This window comes from Myotis davidii, unplaced genomic scaffold, assembly GCF_000327345.1.
Source record: "Myotis davidii unplaced genomic scaffold, ASM32734v1 scaffold217, whole genome shotgun sequence".
NCBI classification, from domain to species: domain Eukaryota; kingdom Metazoa; phylum Chordata; class Mammalia; order Chiroptera; family Vespertilionidae; genus Myotis; species Myotis davidii.
The window spans coordinates 4,267,660-4,289,972 of record NW_006290034.1 but is presented as its reverse complement, the minus strand read 5'-3'; the positions used below and the strand labels follow the sequence as shown (position 1 = coordinate 4,289,972).

The following is a 22,313-nucleotide window of genomic DNA, read 5'->3' as shown; positions in this document are numbered from 1 at the left end:
CCCGATCGGCAGTTATTCGCTTTACTGAGCAGCCTCAGGGGGCCTGGTTAATGCCAGTGTGTCCGGCACACTCCCCTGTTCCCTCCCAAATCGGGAAAGAAAACCAACCTGCCTACTGGGGCTTAAAAATTAGCATTTCCTACGGGGATGGAGGGCTCATAAACCGGAGAGCTTCGGTACCCTCCCCGTTTGGAAAGGTGCTTTTCTTCATCCTGTATGTAAACTCTTTTATACCTGAAGACAGAATGGAAGGGCTCTGGCTGCAGGGAACATGCAGTTGTTTGTTTTCCATGTCACATGGTGAGGTCTGCCCGTCATTATTTTAGGGCAATTACTTCACCATCCATTAAGCAATGCGTTCCACCGTTTACTTACCAAAGATTAGCTACCTACACGGCCACAGTGTCGTGGGTGAAAGGCGTTCGTGGCTCAAGGATCCCAACTCCATGAACTTGATGATAAACCAAGTGGGACATGAAAGGATATCTTGCTGGGACAGAATCCGGATCATGGGTTTGGTTTTCGCCTCACTGACAGTGTTTGCCTAGTTGTCGAGTTTAGCTTTCAAAGCTTTCTCACTTTTAACTGCAGCCACACCCATGGTCGCCACGCCAGCTTGCGAGCTGTGTGGAAAGATTTATGGAGCTTTGTTGCCTCCGGTTAGAAATTGCCTCACCGGCTTGCTGAGATCCGTTCCAGTCTTTTAACCCCAGAACAGAACTGAGGCCATTAAAAAAATACGGGTTCTGGTTGACTCTTAATCGTTGTAACTTTCCCAAGACGTTACCCCTTCCAGAGGATTCTGCAGTGATGTGTAGAGGTGACTTCTGTTTAGTAGGAGTGTGTGACTATGAGTGTAATTTTTTCCTTATTTTGTGTGAGTTGTAATATTTTTGTTTCAAAAAATTAACCTTTAGAAATGTTATTTTAAAAATATTTTCTCTTCTGGCTTTTTTCATTTAATTCACCTCCCCCCAACAGGGAAATGCATTTCTTTGTTTATTATATCTGTAGGAACACGTTGGACTGTTACCAATTTATAGCCCCAAATTTTAGGAGCCCATAGATGATTTAAAGGGAGATATAGTGAATTCACAGATTATAAATATGACAAAGTGGACCCATTGGAAAATAGTTTAGCTCCCTCTTTCCTAAAGGTGATGGCTTCGTAGAGGTATCACTCTTCTGGTATTCCTGTTTGTCCAAAAGTTTGTCCAAAGATCATGAAAGACTTCATGAAGAATAGACTTAGACATACAAAAGAAGTAGTATATGCTATGCTTGTAATTTTATCTATCTGAGAGATCTTTCCAGTAGGTGTAATAAATATGTGAGTGTTTTCTCATTTTTTGACATTTTTGAAAAGAGCAAATAGTCGATGGCCTTTCGTGTTACAGCTCCTAATGTGGTGGCCACTACTTCTCCCTGTAGGTGGCTTCTGACGCCAGCCTGGAATTGTGTGTGTGTCTAGACTAGAGTCTTTGGTATCTTTGCCTCTTTGTGTTGCAAGTTGCAAAGCCTTGTTCAGAGCTAACCCCGCTCGCTCACGGCCTTGCTCCGCGTCAGTCGCCACGTGACTGCTGTTTGGCAGTCCCTACAGCTGCGTGACATGTCTTACTGCCGAGATGTCTAAACCAGGGCTGGTAAACCCCAGGCTTCCTCCACACGGACAAACCGCTTCCCAGGGCATCATTTTCTGTCCGAGCCTTTCCTGGAAGTTCCTTTAAATGCTCTCTTCCAGCTGATTTCATTGACTCCTCCAAGTGCCATACCCGGACTGTGCTCTGGGGCCTCTGGTGGGGGGGGCGTTTGTAGAAAAAAGTGATTAAATAGTTTGGGGCTCAGATGTAACCACTGCATCAGATCCCAGTTTCAGGGCCGTTTCAAAGGTAAAGGGTGGATCTTCTCTGGAGACCTTTTGTGTGGACAGGAACGCCTTTGTGTAGTAGGTGCCTAATACATATTTTTCAATGAATGGAGGAATGACTAGAATTTTTCTGCGTGCGTTGGCTCTCGTGCAACATGGAATATCTAGTTGTAGCAAGCGTGGCCCTGAGCCACATTGCCTGGGCTGGCGACCCACCTTAGCTGTTGATTGCAGTTGACCTGGGGCAACTTGTGTCCTCTTTATGCTGCAGCTTCCTCCTTTGTCAAAGGAGACTAATGACGGTGCCTACCTTACAGAGCTGTTGTGAGCATGACAGGCGCTGGTACATGAAAGTGCTTGCACCGGTGCACGTACGCAGTAAATGCTAAGAGGTGACGATTCTTACAGGTGCTGTGAGGTGGAGCATGTTATTTCACACTGGATGTTTCGTCACGTGTAGGAGATCCAGAAATACTTTCCAGTTACTTCTTTTCTAACAGGCCCAGAATTTCATGCTGAATTTCCATCGAAGCTAGAAGTTACACAGTCACAGGCATTTTCAGATTGGCTCGTCTTCTCTGCGTGTCTATGGCCTCCGTGGTATTTTGCTTTTCTTTAAGAGGAGGAACCAGTAACGTGGTTGGTCCAGAGTTTTGGATGACGTTAGTAATGTTTGTGATTACAGTAAAGAAGAAAGAAAAACTGCTAAGTTCAAAAAGTTTTACAGTGCCTTGTGGAGTTCTTTTCAAACTGAGAAAGATGTGAATTGTAGATTTGCAGTGTGTCTCGTTAGCATATTTAAAACATTTGCTCTTTATTAATAATGGTGGTTAATCATTATAAACAATATTTGCCAATGGTTTTGCGGTTTGGTTTACATTTTCTTCTCTTCCGTGCTAAGAAGTTTACCAATTTATGATCTTGGCCGTTTTTTATAAATGTAATAATGTGGTAGATGCAAATGCTGGTAGCTCTTTTGGATTTTTTAAATATAGCGAGGTATTTTCATCGGTTTGTACTTTTCTTCCTGAGACATCAGATGTTAGATTCAGGAAAATACCACTTAGAAGAGACAGATCAATTATTTCCGGAACACGGAGGTGCTGGGCCTTTTTCAAGAACATGAGATCATAAATCTCAAGGAAGTCTGAGCACCGGTGTGATATTTTTCACCTAAAGTGGCACTCAAGGTCAGAGCGACCAATTAAATTTTAACTGAGCTTTAAAAATGTCCTTCTGTCTAAGTATAGGAGATGCGAGATTGAGTTTGCTTGTGGCACATCCATCTACCAGGAAATGTGTTCTTTTAATGAAGTCCATGCTTTCAGACGATTGCAAAATTATCTTACATTTGCAGGATGCATAGCATCTCGCATTTAAGTCCACAGTCACTAGCGTTTAAAAAATTCCAGCCATTGTTCTGTGTTGGGCTTCCTGGAGATTAGATGAAGCAGAGGAAATCAGTGTGCAGCTACCTCCTCTCTTTCTGATCACAGGCTGCGCATCAGATTGGTGATAACCTTGAATAGCAAACGGACAGATAATGGTTGCATTGATAAGCGCTCTTTCTCGGGGCTCATCCTGATTGCGAAGCGACTGGCTTGGAAACACAGTCTCGCTCACGGAGATGTCTTGTGTGTCTCAGCAGAGCCATCTGCACAGGCGGCCCCCTCTGTCAGGTGGACAGCTTTGGTAGAAATGCTATTTCTGTTTCTTGTGGGAAGAAAGGAGCGCAAGGAACCTCGCTTTCATGACCAACTCTGTGTCTTATAGAACCAGCAGACCTGCAGTGCCATCAATGAGAAAACACAGCTCCTCTCTGCAGGAATTTATATTCCGCCCAAGGAAGGAGCCGCAGGCAGAGGTCTTGATTTATGTATAAGAGTGGACACGTGAAAATATTTATTTTCTTTCTTTTTTTTTTGGCTATTGTTAATCCTCAATCAGGATATTTTTTCATTGATTTTTAGAGAGAGTGGAAGGGAGGGGAAGAGATACAGAGAGAGAAAAATCAACTTGAGAGAGACACATCGATTGGTTGCCTCTCACAGGGGCCCCAACCTGGGCCGGGGATTGAGCCTGCAACCGAGGTATGTGCCGTTGGCCTTGGCCGGAATGGAACCCGGACCCGTCAGTCGGAGGGACGGCTCTCTGTCCACTGAGCCAAACCAGCCAGGGCTAAAATATTTTAATGTTATATTGGTTCACTACGGTATCGCATAGTGTCATGAAAACAATGAATGAATAGTCTGATAAACACATAAAAAGATGTAATTATGTGGTAGGCACCAAAACGCAAAGGAATTGGAAAAGAGAGAAGCAAGTGTGGGCTCCAGTGGCTTGTAAGCTGGGTTGTCTCTATATGTTTTCATTGATAGAAGTAAAACTCTTGCGATGCTGGTTTATTGTATTGAGTTATAATTTATTATAGTTTTCCTTAATGTTTTAATTTCAAAGGATCGAAAAACTCATTCCAGATCTAGACGGAAGCGTTGATTTCTTTTAGATGTGCTCTTAAACATACTGGCAACTTGTGCAGTAGAGAAATTTCATATTTTTAGTTTCCAAATGAAAACATTGCAGAGAAAAAATACCAACCTGGGATTTTAAAAATCACTGATCTAAAAATATATTTCGTCCTTTCTTTTTCTTTTTTAAGGAAACAGATGTGTATTCCTGAAGGCTTTATAGTAAATGAGCTTTTGTCGATAATAAATAAGCAATAACGTATCCATAGGTTACACTATTTCCATATTAATCAGTCAAACCTACTTTTGTCTTTTCTGTCACCTCCAAAACTAATTTCTCATCACATGTCAATCCTAATCTAAATATTGGGAGCATAATTGTAAATGTGTAAACATACATTTCACACTGAAAGAATGAACTCGGCCCGGCCGGCCTGGCTCAGTGGTTGAGCGTCGACCTATGAACCAGGAGGTCACGGTTCGATTCCCGGTCAGGGCAGATGCCTGGGTTGCACTCGATCCCCAGTAGGGGGTGTGCAGGAGGCAGCCGATGGATGATTCTCTCTCATCATTGATGTTTCTATCTCTCTCCCTCTCCCTCTCCCTTCCTCTGTGAAATCAATAAAAAATGCACTTAAAGAACAAGGGTGAACTTGAAAAAACCAGGACAATAGAGCCCAGCGATTGTCCTTGCGGAGAAATGAAACCACGCTGTTGGGGGCCCGGGGAGCGGCTGTGGCTTCTGACCTAGGGGGCTGTTCACAGGCTCCTGTTCACTACGGGCAGCAAGGCGAGTTCTGCACTGGACGCTCCTTGGTTATTTCCGGGGCCTCCTTTCTAATTCCCTTTGCCACGATGACCGGTTTCTGAAAAGTACGTCCCAGTCCCTCGCTCACATCTTTTTCAGTTCGGGGAGGATTTATTTCTCCCTCTCAAGTCTCATTCTGAGCTCGAAACGGGTCACATTTCTGCCGCCTGGCAGGTGTGCCCATGCCTGGCCCAGCCAGCCTTTCCCGGCGCGCGGGGCACAGGGATGCCTTCGGTGGGAAACAGGCTCAGTCATGCGATGACCCAGTAAGGCATTGGCAGTGTTTTTCACAGAACCCACTTCTGGGTCAACTGTGCATCCCTCACACGTCCCATTTGCAGCTCTTCCGCTTGATTGCTTTCTGGCAGCCAAGGAGGAAAATCTGGAGGGTCGAGCCTAGAAGGGAAGCTGCCGAATCCCACCGAACGGCGTCCCGACCCTCAGCGTTAACTTGCAGGGGCGCCAAGCAAACGGCAGTTCCTTGCCTCGCCAGAGCCCCGGGGACCCCGTCATTGACCTCAGACACCCATTTGGAGTTCGTTGGCTGTGGCGGGCACTGTGTTTCTAGGAGGAGGTGACGCATCCCACTGTTTCCCACTCACAAGCTAGTGTAGATGGTCCATCTGATCAGAGAATGGAGGGAATAGGAGCCGACAGCATGTTTGGTGGGAGGAAATGGGGAGAAAGGTGCCCCCTCCCCCTTTGCTGGGTGTCAGGGCGGGAATGTAGGCGAACCAGAGAAGGTAGCCCTCGAGGCATGAAGCTTAAGCCACAGCCTGCCTCTGAGGCAGTAAAGGAGTAACGAGAAGGGAACGCTCTCTCAGATTTTTTGTCTGTATTAGGTCCTTGCATTGATAGGGGGCCCTTTTAACCTCAGAGGCAGCCCTGTGCAGTGGGATCGCTGAGGGCTCTGTAGTGGGGGGATCGGGGTTCGTGTCCTGCCCCTCCACTTCCCAGATGTATAATCTCTTGCTTTATCGTCTCTAAAATGAGGCCAGTAGTAGCAGACATGCCTCCTCCCATCATTGTGAAGGTTAAATGAGTTAATAGGTAGAGCATTTAGCAACAAGGTTTAGTGCACAGTGAGCGATGGTTTTGTTACTACTTCGTACACACTTCTGTATTCACTTTCTCTGACTGTGTAACAAGTTACTGTACATTTAGCAGCTTGAGACAGCACCCATGTATTATCTCCCAGTCTCTGTGGGTCAGAAATCTGGGCCTGGTATAGCTGGGCGCCCTGCTTCTGGGTTTCTCACTAGACCTCACTGCAGGTGTTAGCCAGGGCTGTGTCTCATCCGAAGGCTCAATTGGGGAAGGATGCACTTCGCAGCTCATGCAAATACTTGTGGGCAGGATTCAGTTCCTTTGGGTTGTGGAACTGAGGTCCTCCGGTCCAGCTCTCTGTTGGCCCAGGACTGTCTTCAGTTCTCAGCCCCATGGGCCTCCCCAGCCTGGCTGCTGCTTCACCAAAGCGTGCCAGCCAAGAAGGTGACAAGTCTCCTAGCCAGATGGAACTGAACCTTTACAGCACCATCATGGAGGGACATCCCATCACCTTTCTTTGAAGAGGCACGTCACAGGTCCCGCTCACATTCAGGAAGGGGACCAAACAAGCTCTGGATACCCGGAGGAGAGGTTGCTGGGGTTGATCTTTGGGTCTGTCTGCCACAAACCTAGGAGGGGACACTGCTGTTTTTCAGTTGCGACAAGCAAAGCTCTGAGAGGTTAGGTGATTGACCCAAGGTCACACAGCACCTGCTGGTCCCAGGACTTCATCGAGTGTGTGGCTCCCTGGACCTCGTCCTTCTAGAGGTCTTGTGGGTCCCCTTCTTAGTGCCCAGGCTGTGGACAGAGGAACACTCATTTCCTGAAGCTTGTCTGTATAGTTCAGTGCGAATAGCAGTGAGTCTGGTCTGTTTTGGACGGTTCACTGGTGGCTGATGTAATGAAGCAGACTTATGGGCGATTTTATTTTATGCGTTCTTAATCTTGAAAATGTTCATCTGAAATTGCCACAGCATTTCAATTAATTTGGACGGTAAGAACTGAACACCAGGAGATTCCCCGGCAGAAGATGAGGCAGCTAATTAGAGGTTTGAAACAAGCAGCCGTAGACACCGGCCCAGAGACACGCTGGGTGGTGACAGCCAGCAGCACTCGCTCTGCTGAGCAGGCTGGAGATGGAAGGAATGATTCCTGGCAGTCCAAGCAGTAAACTCCAGTGCCGCTGAATAAAAAAAGCCCTGTTAGGGAGTTAACTGTCTGAATTAATGTATAATTTTTAGTTCTCCTGCAGTTCTGGAAACCTGCTTTCTGATTATTTTGGAAGGTTTTCTTTTAGAAAACTCGAATAGTGGCAACAGAAACACAGTAGTTAATTGTCGTCAAAGTGTTTTTCATGTCATTTATGATATTTCATAAACTTTAACAATATTGTTTTTTTACTATTTTTTTTCTGAATTTAAAGGCAGGACAGCACATATTTCTTTTAAAAAAATAACTTTAGTGATACATTAGAATTTTGCAGTTTGAAAAATTTATTCTAAAAATAAAATTCAGACTCTATAAGGAAGTCTAGAAAAGATTTCTGGACAAATTGCCTGTAATCACTCACTGATGCAACCACCTTAACCCTTTTATTGCACGTTTCCCCCCTAGTCCTTTGTGTGTGTGTGTGCGTGTGCGCGCACATGTGTTTATAAAACCTTTGTATTTTCAATGTGGTATCTGCTTGTGTCACTTAATGTTGTCTCATGAGCATATTTGTTTATTCAGTTGTTCACTCAACCATTTGACAAGTCTGCAGGCTCCACGTTAAGTTTACAAGGAGAATGATGTGTTTTCCTTACACAGCGCACAGGGACATGGGGCTGTGGTCGGCTCTGAGAGCAGGGAAAACATACGGGGTCTGCTTCAAGGGGCACAGCCTTCAGATAAGTGACATCTGGAAGTGGCGTCTGCACTGAAACCCAGCGTGTGAGTCGGGGATCCACAGGATATGAATGGAGACGAGACGGTGTCAGGCAGAGGCAGCAGCCCGGCAAGGCCCTGGTTTGAGAGGGAGGGCTATGTCGGATGAGAATTTAGGGACAGCCAAATTGATCCTTATTCATTCACATCAAGAAATTCGAACCTTAGCCTGTTTGGCTCAGTGGATAGAGTGTCAGCTTGCGGACTGAAGGGTCCTGGGTTCGGTTCTGGTCAAGGGCATATGCCCAGGTTGTGGGCTCGATCCCCAGTAGGGGGCGTGCAGGAGGCAGCCAATCGGTGATTTTTTCTCCTCATTGATGTTTCTGTCTTCCTCCCTCTCCCTTCCTCGCTGAAATAAATAAAAATATATTTAAAAATAGAAAAAGAAATTTGACTTTGTGCTCATGAGCAGAGGGTGCCTCTTAACCAGAGGAAGGACAAGGTCAGCCAGGTCGGCCGCAGAGGTCATCTGAGCCACCTGGGAAGGAACCTTGCATCATTCAAGTCTTCAACAAAAAATGAAACGGGTTCAGCATACTTTACTGTTGGACGGGAGGGAGTCGTTCTAATTTTCATCATTATGAATGCAACTTTGAGGGATTTCTAGGCATGAATATCCTTGCTCACATGGCTGATCGTTATGATACAAAATGGGGTCACAGAAGTAGAATTTCTGGGTCTAAACATGAATTCCTTGATTCTAGATATATATGTTGCCACATCGCCTTTTAGAAATATTACATTGATTTCCATCCCCGCCACTGTTGATGCGTGAGACTGTCTTACTTATTATTTGCCAAGACAGTATAATTCTTTGTACTTGAAGTCATTCCATAAGTGAAGTGTATTACTGATCATATGGTGTCATAGAAGTTCATAACATAATATAAACTTGATTTCTAGAGATACAGATTCCTTTTAATGTTTACTCACTATTTGTATTATCACTCTGTAAATTATCTGTTTATCCCTTACCCATTTTTTTCTGTTCAGGATTTAGTGGTTCTATATGATATCAACCTTACATTTGTTGAAAAATACTTGAGGTTAATGACTTGTTTCTATATAGAGCTTTAAATTTGCACGTGGTCACATCCATTGGTATTTATATATGGTCTTTCCCTCCCTGCTTTGATGCTTAGAAAGTTCTCCCCTCCTGAATGTGGTTAACCACTGACTCCTAGTCTTATTGCTTAATTTATGTAGCATATTGACCCATGCCGTCTAACTTATTTTTATTTCAGTAGTAGATTAAAATTCTGTGAGCAGTTGCAACATGGACATCAAAGCATTTTTAAGGATTTACAGTACAACATTCTACAAAGTGTAAATTTACCTTTTTATATGTTTAACAACCATATTCCATGCGCACTTTTTATTTTGTACTTTATTGCATACATATTTGGCTCAGATCATAAGCTATCTTATATAAAATATGTCACAATATATGTTCTGTAGTGATAGTAAGGGAATACTGTTTTAAACAAATGCAAGCATTTAGTGTTGAGATTTCCAGGCCTTTCTGTTTGTAAATTATGACAAACTAAGATTACTTCTCCCAGGCCTTTTGGAGGTAGGAGGAGGAAATATTCTGTGACTATTCATTTGAGTTCCAACTATCTCCATTGCTCCCTTTTTCCCTTCCAAATATACATCATCCTTAATTTTATCAATCTCTTCTCATCTTAATTTATGCAACTACTCCTGGAGCCCAGACTAGACCTCTTATTTCAAAAGATCTATAGTTTTAACAATTTTTAAAAATCAAAATAAGAAAATGTCAACTTCTACTTTATTTAAAAGATGCTGCATAGGTATATCCTCATTTCCAAACCAGTGTGGAAATTCTGTGTTTTACAGCTTTAGGAAGCTTTATATGTTGCCATGAAAACATTAGGTGTTTGCCCAGCTGGTATGGCGGTGTGGCTCAGTTGATTGAGCGTCGACCCATGTCCTATGCACCAGAAGGTTGCCAGTTTGATTCCAGGTCAGGAAACATGCCTGGATTGTGGGCTCGATTCCCAGTAGGGGGCATGCAGCAGGCGGCCAATTGATGTTTCTCTACATTGATGCTTCAATCTCTTTTCCCCTCCCTAACTCTCTCTGACATTAAAAAAAAAATGTAGGTGTTTAATATATAATCTTTCTTGGGGAAGCCAGTTGCAAACAGGTAGAATAACGGCTTTGGTGTCCTACCTGTCACATTGCTCCCGGTGACCTGTCCCGGGAACGTGCCTTCCGATGTCCAGATACCAGCAGTTCTCTTGGTAGCTTCCTGTGACTTTAAATGGCCCCAAGGAGTCTCGTGATCCCTTCAATTTAGGGCAAAACTTTCCTTCTTGAGCCTGAGAATTCTCTTCTGGTCTGTTTAGAGCACATGGTTAGGGTGAGACGGATGAAGAATGAAAATATTCAGAGATTTCTCCGCCGCCACCTGCTATTATATTGCTAATAGTATAGCTTTGAACTCCCAGAGGAAGCAACTTGCCATTTAAAACCTGTAATGCTATGCGCTGGGCATCCCATATCTGACAAGTTATGCAGCCTCCATTTTAAATTCAAGCAGCATCCAAGAACAGAATCTGGCCAATGGTTTTGAAAAAAAATGAAATGGCAACACCTTCTTGGAATCTGACTGTTCAAGGATGTTTTTTTCCTAGCAAAACAGGAAGAAATTGGGGGAAAGCATATGGACTCACATTGAGCATATGATGTATTTTCAACTTGAATTGGCACTTTACTCATATTTGTAGTGTGACCTAAAATTAATTCTGGTGGAGCAGCTAGATTTGAGAGAGAAAAAAGATCTCTATCTGGGACTAAATCAACATTTGGGGCATCTCATTAATCACTGCCTTATGTAACTGCTTTTCCCACCTAAAGAGAAGCTACTGGGATGAGAAAAGTTGATAATATTAATGCCAAGTGCAGATCTTGCCTCCAAAAAAGAGTTCATTAATCATCATCGAAGCACAAGAACAAACATACTTTGTGTCTCTTGCCAATTTTTATCAATAACATTTCTGAAAGGCAAAAAACTCCCCTATTTTCCTATTTTTTTCTCTTCATCTGAAAAGGTTTTAATTTGGCTGTTATTTGATTTGGGATAATGTTATGTAAATTTAACAAGCTCTGACAATGCCCATGCACGCTATATTGCAGCAAAGTGTATTCGTTGAGATGCGGTGCCTGGATCAGAGGAAGCTAGGTACCTAGGTCAGCTACCTCCTGCCGGTGTGGTCATCACATACACCGACGTGCTTGGTACAGGGTGACTGGCCAGTGCCAGGCATTGACAGAAAGGCCCGTCTTTCAGGTAGAAAGCAGAATGGGCTTCAAGTTTGAAAGCACGGGTTTCATTCCAGGCTTCTGTGTAAATCTCTGGGCAAGTTCATAGCCTCAGTCCTCCCTCCCCCCCCCCCCCCCCCCCCCCCCCCCCCCCCCATAAAATGGAGGTAGAAATGGTCGCCTTACCTTTATCATCAGATTACCAATGATCATAAATGAACTAATGCTCTAATCAAGATAGAAAACTGGACCTCGTCATGACATACAAATTAGTGTAACGAGATAAAAATAAGCGCCAAGCTGTGGACTCTATTATTTTCATAAATCGCAGCCTCTCAACGTTGGCCTTATGTGGCGGATTAGTTGTTTGGATGAAATTTTAGGTCAGCCATATCATTATTTCATCATCACCATTTACTGGCAATTTTACTGCATTATTTTGATAACTGAGTCTACATCTTTTTTTCCCCGTTTCCTAATTTAAAAAATGATTTACAAATAAGAAAAATGAATGAATAACATGGCACTTAGCCAGTAGATGAAAGTGATGACAGTCTAAAATAAAAAAAAGAAAGGAATAATACAAACCACATGTGAGAAAACAGATGCACCAACTGAAATGATCATAAATAGAGAAGAAATGGGTGTGCAGGAGGAGGTGGCTCCTGTCGCCTTTGGCCTGTGATCTGGTGGCTGCCAGGCACTTCGGGAAACGTGTTGCTTTCTTATCCCGATGAGAAGACACACCCTTTGTTGTTCATTTCTGTGGTCCCCGTTGTTAGAAGCACTGTCAAAGCCAGAAGAACAACAGAACATTTCAAGGTCACGGTGGAAGATGCAGCTGTGAGGTTTTGGAAAATCACGGAAGCTAGGTGACCAGCAGCAGTAGTGGGGGGCTCTTTGTGTAGCCCATCTCGGCCGGTGTGGCTCAGTGGTTGAGCAGATCACCCTGTGAACTAGGAGGTCACGGTTTGATTCCCAGTCAGGGCACATACCTGGGTTTCGGGCTCCATCCCCATTGTGGGGCATGCAGGAGGCAGCCGATCGATGATTCTCTGTCATCATTGATGTTTCAGTCTCTCTCTCCCTCTACCTACCTCTCTGAAATCAATAAAAATATATATTTAAAGAAGAAACCATAAGGAGACAGAGCCAGGCTTAGTTCATTTTTAGGTCAAATAGTCCGGAAAGAAGAGGTTGCGCCCAGGAGACTAGAAGGAGGGTTTTGTAAGGTGAAGGAGAACTGAAGTGCAAGCGAGACTTTTTCTGTCTTCAAGTTTAACTGACACTGAGCTAACTAGCCTTTCGCTGTCCCTGTGATCTTCTTGACCTTCTTATCAGCTCTTGACTTTCTCCCCTGGGGCTGTTCTCTGCAGAGTCAGCACTGACGCCCTCAGAATCCCGGAGCCCCACCTCCTGATTGCAAAAGAGTAGGAGAGAGTTGGAATGGACATCAGACGATGAGTAGCTTGGGAACTCACTGTTCCAGGCGCTCCTGCAACAAGACACGGCTCGCTTCATGCGCAGCCATCCAATTGTAGGTTCGCTGGAAAATAGGGAGCTAATAGGAAGCCTCGGAAACTCCTACTGAGCCCCCTGCATGCCTTTGAGAGCAGATTTTTCTAGAATGGTCACTTTCCCTCTTTCGGGGACCTTGCTCTAAGTCTCTCCTCTCACTGTAATAAGGGAAAAGTTAGTGGGTGGTTCCCTTACCTCTTACGCTATGCATTTCGCATGCATATGCCACAACTTCCAATTCTTAGAAGGGACTTAAGACGTTCATTGGCAAGTTGAAGCAGCCATGGGGGACTACTGGGGGGTATTCATGATACTCACGGAGGATGAATCTGTTTTTTAATCCTCGTGAGAAGACCTCTGAGGTAGACGTTATGCCCACTTCACAGATGAGATTGCTGCCCTGAGAGTTTAAGGCAGGAACCGAGTTCACATAAGTTATAAACACTGAAGCTGAGCTTTTAACCACAGTTTCCTAAAAAACTCAACAAATATTTAACAAGTGCCAGCATGAGGCCTTTAATCTGCGGGCCTTGGTGGCGGGGCGGGGTGGGGGGCAGGGGGGCAGCACGCTCACTGCTCACTAAATGAGTGCACTTTATGCAGAGATTCCTGTTGGGACCAGGGTGACCTCCGATGTGGACTGAGCCAGAGGCTCAGGGGAGGAGGGAGTGAGCAGGTCGGCTCTAGGGAGATGCTTCTGGGCGCTCATTCCAGAGGAAGGAGGCATCTGACCTGCATGTCGGGCTCCTGGGCCACGGGCAGCTTTGTAATTGCACGAATGTCCGGGTCCTGGAGGAGAGGGTGCCCCGGGAGGTGACCGGACAGCCGGGAAGGGCTTTTCTGAAGGGCACCGCCCCCCCCACCCCCATCTGCAAGGGGGAGTCGTAGGCAGGTCAGTGGCCCCTGGAGGACCTGCCTGCCGGCCCGGGTCACTGCAGGTCAGCAGGGAAGGAAGCTTTGACTTTAATAGGATTAGGTGATACAGTCATAGCCGGCCATCAGGAAGCGACCCATGCTAATGGGATCAACGCTGCCCTGTTTATTCCTTGTGCACACGGCCTTTCCCCTTAATGCCTTCATGAGGATTTGTGTAGGAAAGGGTTTGGCCATGGCTTTGGCATCTTAACTAGTTCATACACGTCGATGATGTTTTCCCGTCTTGTGCTTTACTGTTGGTCCCGTCGGTGTGCGTGTAGTCGCAGCAAACACCATCGCCAGCCAAGGGTCCGCAGCCTCATGACGGTCGTGCTCCTGTGATAACCCGTCTACACCATTTGGGTCAGAATCGCATGCAGTTCCCCAGGCAGATCTGCAGGCCTCGTTGGCTTGTCTTTCCGCGTGGTTGCCCTGGCGCAGGCCTGCTCGTCGTGCAGGGTGCGGGAGGGGAGACCATCCAAGGAATCCAGGCTTTAGGCTTTGTAGCTTCTGGTCACGGGGGCGGAGCGCTTACCTCCTCCCATCACCACACAAAGTCGCGGCTAAGTCATGGAGCAGTCGAGCTGGAAAAGCAGCCACACCGAGATTGGATTTAAATTCAAAGAAATGAGCTTAGCGGTTGGCGTTGCCAGCTCAGTGCTGAGCTCGGTCCCTCCGCGGTGCAGCCCTGGGGAGCTTGTTCAGCTTGTCCTGCCTCCCTCTGTCCTCTCCCGGGCGGGTTCACTTGGTGTCCACCTTCCAGAATCGCCATGTGAGGCTTAACGGAGAGAATGCCTGCGGAGAGCTTCGGCCCAGGGCCTGGCTCTGTGTCTGCCCCTAAGAGACGCTCACTGTTGTCATCGCCACCATGTTCAGGACTGGGGCTCTGGGCGGGTGCGGGAGGCGAGCTGGAACCTGCAGAGGCAGGGCCCAGGCTCCAGACGCCCGAGGCCCACGGCGATGCTGTGGTCCGTGCACGCGTTTGGCTCCCACAGGTCTCGCTTGTAATGCTTCTGGCGCGTGGATTCCAGAGCTCGGCTGCGGTGGATCTCCGTCTGGGCTCCACTGTAGACCCCCCCCGTGACTGGGCACCGGGCGCTGAGCCCCTCTGAGCCCTAACTTCCTCCCCTGGAAAATGAGGGTCTTCATAGATTCACTGGATAGGATGAAATGATCCTATCGTGAGGCTTACGTGAGTTAATATACAGGAAGCTCTCAGAACAGGGCCCGGCACATGGTCAGCGCTAGACAAGTTTTCGCTAGCGTTACTTATTTCTATTTTTTTAAAAAGAACTTTATTTACTGATCTCAGGGAGAGAGGAAAGGAGAGAGAGAAACATCAATGTGAGAGCACAGCACTGAGCCGCTGCCTCTTCCACACCCCCACAGGGATAGAGCCGCACCCGGAATTGCACCGTGACCTCCTGGTTCATAGGTCGACACTCAACCAGTGAGCCACACCAGCCAGGGCAAGCTAGTGTTGCTTTGTAAAGTGAAATATTTCCAGTGACCCTGAGACAGTGGTAGAAGAGTGTCGTCCATAGAGGTAATTACAGCATTGAAAAGGCCGTAGATAAATGTTTAAAGATGCTGACAGCAGCCTCAGGGGAGAAGCAGGGCACGGCTGGGCTCAGCCCAGCGCCTCTGAAACCACTTACACAGCAGGAGGCAGCCGGTGAGGTCTCAGCCCAACAGTTTAGGAGTGAAAGCAAGAGAGCCATTTACATTTTTATTTCATACTTTGGAAATTAAGGAAATGGTCTGCTATTGAGGCTAGCAGTCCTATTTTTTATTATATGCTTACTTTACAGATGAGTGTATGTAAGCAGTGAAAATCACTATCTGTAAATATTGGTGAGTCTACACCAGTTTTGTTAATTTTTTCCCCAGACTTCAAGAACAATGAATAAAAGATTCTCAACCCACAGCAACATAGAACCCAGACATGTTTATAAAGCGATACCCTGGTACGTTTGGCAGGAATCTTCAAGTGAAAATCATTTGTCTCTCATGTCAGCTGCTCAGAGCTAAATCGAAACAATAGGAGATTCATTTAGGATCCGTAAGAGCGGAACCAGAGCATCAGTATTTGCTCGGACTCTGGAAGGGAATTTGCTGGACAAGAAGGCAAGGCTATCCAAGTTCTCAGCTGAAGTAAAATACTAGCGCACTCTTCATTTTGCACATTTTCATTTTTCTGAAACAATTTTTTGGAAACACTTTTTTTTTAGAAACACTGTTTTGGGCAATTGCCTTGAATCATATTGCATGTAATGCGCTCACCTTCTGACTTTAATATGTTTGCTGAAAAGTTGATACAGTCATGGTTTTGGTTTTGATTTTTACTATTTTTTTTCAGTCTAAATTTAGAGTTCAAGAGTCTAGAGAAAGTTCAAACTTAGGGAGGCCACAGAAGACCCAGAGGTATTTTCAAAGCCCTTCCAATGGAATATGATGAGTGTTTATTTTGTTAAGAGTGATATTTTCTTTCTGTCAGAAATACTTGAATTAGCACAATGTATTTCTTAACTTTTTTATCATTAAAGTTTTTTTTATAAACCAAATTTATACAGTGCTGTTCAACAATGTAAAATTCACTATGTTAAAATTCCATGTGCGTACTCACACATGGAAAGTATATTTTAAGCTATTGAATAAACGTGGCATTGGTAATTACCACCTCCCCAGAGGTTTCCGAGTCCCCACTAACCAGATGCACCACTGTAACACGGCTCAATGATAAATGCATTCATTGGTTTAATCAATAGTTTATACCAGCGATTCTCAACCGCAAGAATGTTTAAAACATGCGATACCTGACCAGTCAGAGCCACTGACCTCTTTTCCCTTAGATTGCCAGGTAGAAAAATGACAGCAGCCAACACAATAATAGCCATCCCGTGTGAATGGATCAAATCATACCTATTTTTTTGGTCAGATCGGCAAAAATACATTTTTTGGTGTGCCGCAGAATTTCAGCAATTTGTGTGCACTGTGAGTTGAAGAAGATTGAAAATCACTCGTTTATACAGTGGCCACCACAGATAACTTTAAAAGATGAACTCCCAGCACGTATAAAACATGATTAGGTTCATAGAGAACAAGAAGTGGGAACCCCAGGGAAGCTTCGGGGAGACCCAGCAGCCTTCGCAGCCTGGGCAGCTGTGTGCAGTCACTGCTGTACGTCCTGGGGAGGGGGGTGGGTGGGTGTCTCATTCTGGGGTGTTCCCTGCAGCTGATTGGCGTCTGCCCGGTTCTGAGCGCGCGCCTCACTGCCAGCATTTTAGCTGGTCGTCGGATGCGTTAGAAACTTTGAGCTTCCTTTTGTGGCCCATGGCTCCCATGCCACTCTGTCCTCTCCTACCGTGAGGGGCATAGATAACCCTCTGTTAGCCCTTCTCTCTCCAGCATGGGCCTCTCTCAGCGCTTTCATCTGTTAGTAAATGTTCTTGCTGGAACCTCATCACAGAACCTGTCAGTCTGGTGGATGTGGGGCATAAGAAACGTTAACACCGGTGGCCGTGAATAAAATCCGCTCAACTCTCAGTGCTTTGAGGAGATTAGGAAAGATGACTATTGGGTTCCCACACCATGGATCATCGAGGAGCAGCCGCACCTGGGCTCTGGGCGTGCTCAGTGATAGCTTGCGGCCTGTGACCGCATCTCTCTCTGGTTCCAGCAGATACCTTTTTCTCACCCTATCGAAGTTCTTTAAGGAAAGATCCAAATTGAAGAGAATAAAAATCGAGACGGTATTTTTCCATGCATGTTTTTTGAGTGACTCTAATGTCTCAGCCTTAACTATAACTTTCTTAAAAAAACAATTTTAAAATATACTTTAAACATGTTTTATTGATTTTCAGAGAGAGAGGGAAGGAGGGGGATAGAGAGATAGAAACATTGATGAGAGAGAAACATCATCGATCAGTTGCCTCCTGCATGCCCGCTACCTGGGATCGAGCCTGCAACCCAAGCGTGTGCCCCGATTGGGAATTGAACTGGTGACCTCTTGGTTCATAGGTTGACGCTCAACCACTGTGCCACACCGGCCGGGCAAAATCTACTTCTAACTGGAGGAAGGGGGCTAGATGCATGTGGGAATATTCATTCGCTGGCAGCCCCATTTTGTTGAGTGGACTCAGTGCTGAAAACTGGAGCTCATTTTTTAAGAAAATGACACAATCACTTTAAATACAGGGCTCTGGTTTTAAAATTTCAGGGCTACGCCGTGGGGGCCGTTAGTCAGATTATGAATTTAAATTTCCTTTGCTTTCCGAGCTGTTTAATTCTTTGCTTATGGGCACATAATGACTTGAAAATCGAAACAATTATTGTTCATTTAGGAGGGAAAAACACTTCCCCCAGCCTGTCTGAAGGGTGCCAGCTTTCCTCTTCTTGGCAGAGACAGTGGGGAAGGTGGTTATTTCTGAGCCCGAGTGTGGCAGATACAGGCGAGAGCTGCAGTTGTCAGAGCCTGGAGGGGATTTGGCGGTTGGTACCTGTACATGGCAAATGGCCCTAATATAATAGGCCACCAGATTTGTACAAGCAGAATTAGTCAAGAAGTACATTTTGAAAAGATGTTTATAAAATTATCTTTTTAATCTTTGTTCTTTGATGGTGAACATTGACGCGGCCTTCCACGTACCCACCAGGCATTTATCGAGAGACTGTTGGGGACCCAGCACCCCGGGACCTGTGACGGTGGCGTGAATCCTGGTCCGTGGCCTGTGAAGATTGCATTTGAGGGGGAAGGAAACAAAATAATGACATCCGACTTATGTCCAGTGCAATCATTTCTGTGACAGTCATTCAAAGGGTCGTGGAGCACAGTGGGACGGGGAAGGTCACAGTGCCCTTTGCTGTGTGCCGTGTCAGGGACGGGCACTCCACCAGCACCCTTCAGGGCCTGGCACGGAAGAGTGTCTTCCCAGAGGGAGGAGACACAGCCTTTACTTTTCTTTTTTACAATACATTTTTTTAAATTGATTTCAGAGAGGAAGAGAGAGGGAGAGAGAGAGAGAAACATCAGTGTGGAGAGAGAATCATTGATCGGTTGCCTCCTGCAGGCCCCCGAGCCTGCAGCCCGGGCATGTGTCCCGACCAGGAATGGAACTGTGACCTCCTGGCTGACACTCAGCCACGGAGCCACGCCGGCCGGGCGAGGCAGCCTTTTTTCTTGCACAAAGGTGCCACCTGCCTGCCAAGTGTGCCCAGAGGGGTGCTCATTCTAAGCCACGTGCAGGTGTGGGTTGACGAGGGGCAGCCACAGTGGGCGGTGACGGGCGACCCACAACCGAATGTCACGGTCGGCGGCTGCTGCTTGCCTGTGCTTATGGTCAGGACAAGGAGTTCTGGACTGAATTTTGCAGAAAAACGAGGGTATCATTGAAGGGTTTGAACAACAAGAACAAAAATACTTTCACTGAAAATTAGATAGAAGAAACAGATGGTAACTGTATAAAATTTAGATAAGCCAACAGTTTTTCTAATTTTGCACACCTTAACCGAACGCCTATTAACAGGGGGGCATGTGTCTTCACAGATTCGGTCTTCGGTGCTTCTCTCCCCATTTACGAACAGGAACGCGGTGTCTCGTGTACACCACTGCTTTGTAACATGTTGGAATATGATTCCGCATCGTTAAGCCGTCTTCTCTAACGTTATTTTTAAGTTTCAGCTCACTGTGCAGTTATAAGGCGGTACCCTCCATTTAATTCAACCAATTCCCTGTCGCTATGCATTTCGATTGTTTCCAATTTTTTTCGTATCATAAGCGACTGGAATGAATGTTTGAAGGATCGTCCTAATTATGTTGTGTAAATTAACTTTTCATTGTTATTTAAAATTCCATAAATTTTTATAATTTTAATGAGAGCACGTTTTAAAGTCCCATTTTTTTTTTTTTATAGAAAAACAATCTCCCCCACCTCATTACACAGACGGGAGTCATGTGGCCACGCTCGCTTCATTCCAGGGCTTTCTCCCATTGAGCTTCCCTCCCCTGCACCCGTGGCGGGTTTCTTCTTGCCTCATGCTCCCATAGTTCTTGCAGCTTTGGTGCCATCACAATCACGATGCTTTATAACAACTGCCTGTATGTGATGTCCTTTTTCTCTGTGTTGTTGATCACTTCCTTTCTAAGCACAAATTAAACATTTGCAAGATTTAAAAAAAGTATTTATATTGATTTCAGAGAGGAAGGGAGAGGGAGAGGGAGAGAGAAACATCAATGATGAAAGAGAATCATGGACCAGCTGCCTCCTGCAGGCCCCACACCGGAGATCGAGCCCACAACCCAGGCATGTGCCCTAACAGGGCATTGAACTGTGATCTCCTAGTTCATAGGTCGACACTCAACCACTTAGCCATTTGCAATTTTTTTAAAAAATTAATAAATACAGGAATACAAGGATGCCTTAGGAAAAGACGAAGGTACAGAAGCTAAAAGCCAAAGTACTAACAAACAAACGACCTCCCAGGTCGCTTTGCAGCCCTAGTGGAGGATGTGTCTCATGCAGGGGGGTGGGGGGTGGCGGTTTGGGGTCAGAGGGAAGTGTGAGGCCACGGGTCCCGTGTGTTTCTGTCTTCTGTGAGGAGGGACACGGCTGTCTAGGAGAATTGGCACACGAGTTCGTTTTTTTCCTAGTTCCCTTGTTTCCAAGCCAAGGGAGCTACATCTTCCAAACGCCTTCCCACTCGCGATAATTAAGATGAAAATGACAGTTACGCAACTCAGCCCAGCAAAAAAGCCCTCTCCACGTGTGGCCCCTCGAGAAGGGAGTTCACTGTAAGGGCTGTTGTGCCAAGAGGAAGAGCCACGTGGTCGATGAGAGAAAGGCACCCAGGGGCAGGTCTCAGGACAAAAACGTCACGAAGAGTTAAGTTCTTGTGTCTAAAACTTCTGATTACCTGTGATTGCCAGAAAGAGAAAAGAAGGAAATTTGAAATGCTGCTGGGGGTAGGGGTGGGGATGGGAGGGCGGGGGGAGAGTCTTATTTTTCAGCCCTGACCTGTTAGATGTGGAATTTGCTCATACATGTCACCTTCGTACCCTATCGACCTAACCTTCGTTAGATGGTTCTGTTTCCTACGCTGAAGTCTTCCTTTAATTACTTGAGACACAGACATGACCGTCTTCCCTGAGAAACGTGCGGTGGGAGAGGCTGAGGCTGGAGGTCAGGCCTGCAGGTGGGGGGACGCTGACTCATGTCCCACTCTCTGGGGACCGTCGCTGAGGGCATCGTTGAGGGACCATGCCAGGTGGCGAGAGGAGAGAGGCCAAGGCCACCGAGGGGGGTCGGGGCGAGGTCTCGCTCAGTGGGGCTCCCGTTCACTGGCAGGTCAGTACTTCACGGCCACTCACTGCGTGTCCGTCAGCGAATCCCGGCACAGGCCAGCGACGGAGGTGGAAATGAAGTTCAAAGTGGCAGCGGCACGTTCCAGTGAAAACAAGTTGTCTTGGCCAGCTCACGTTCACCGCAAACTCTGCTTATTCTGCGTTTCTCACGGCAGCCTTGATCAATGCAGGACACGCCTCTTTTCACGGTCATTGAAAACCCTTCAGAGTAGTATTTCCTTAGACAAAGAACCTGTAGGTACAATGAACCATCCGTTTGTAGAACCTGAGCTGCCTCACTTCACTGGCATTGATTGACCTTTGCACCTGCAGTGACCTCTGCCCCTGGCTGCATTTCAGCCACCCCTTGGGCGAACCTTTTGAGCTCGGCGTGTCAGCATTTTGAAAAACCCTACCTTAACTCTGGTGCCGTGTCACAGATAGAAATTTTTTGATCTTTGCAACCACAGTAAAACAAAGACTTATATTTTTGATATTATTTTATATATTTAAATGCCATTTAACAAAGAAAAATCAACCAAAAAAATGTGTTCACGTGTCACCTCTGACGCGTGTCACAGGTTCGCCATGGCTGCCTGGGCCTTGTCATCTCCGGAGTGTCATAGGTTCGCCATCGCTGCCCTAGGGCCTTGTCATCTCCGGGAGAGGCTCCATTTCTTCCCCTTCGCATCCGAAGGTCTGGTTCTCACCGGCCTTGAAGACCCTCTGCAGGTCACCCGCTCCCTCCGGTGTCCACTGACTTGTCGCATCAGCTTAGCTTTGTGGCCCAACGTGGGAGTCACTCTATTGTCCGTGTGTGAACCCACCTGCCAGGGCTCAGCTGGCTGACCTGCAGAGCCTGCTGGAGAAGGTCGCTCAAGCACACAGCTCTGTGCCTCTGGCTGTGGGGAGGTTGATGCCTCCTCCCTCTGCCTGGCTGATGCCCACTGGACTCTCCAGTCTGTTTCCCATGAAGTCTTCTGAGCGCTCTGGTTTAGGAGCTAATGCTGAGCGCTTTCCTAGCGACCTGTCTGGCACTGTCCCAGCGACGTCACCCTGGGCCTTTATAATTATTCCGTGTGTGTGTGTCCATTTTTCGGGACAACCTCTAGAAGGGGCTTATGATTTATTTGTTTG

General features: G+C 46.2%; 1 protein-coding gene across 1 annotated transcript in view; it reads left to right on the top strand.

Annotated features, from left to right (window-relative positions):
• VAV3 (vav guanine nucleotide exchange factor 3) overlaps window positions 1–22,313 on the top strand; it is a 170,223-nt gene that overhangs the window by 103,796 nt on the left and 44,114 nt on the right. The window lies entirely within an intron of this gene.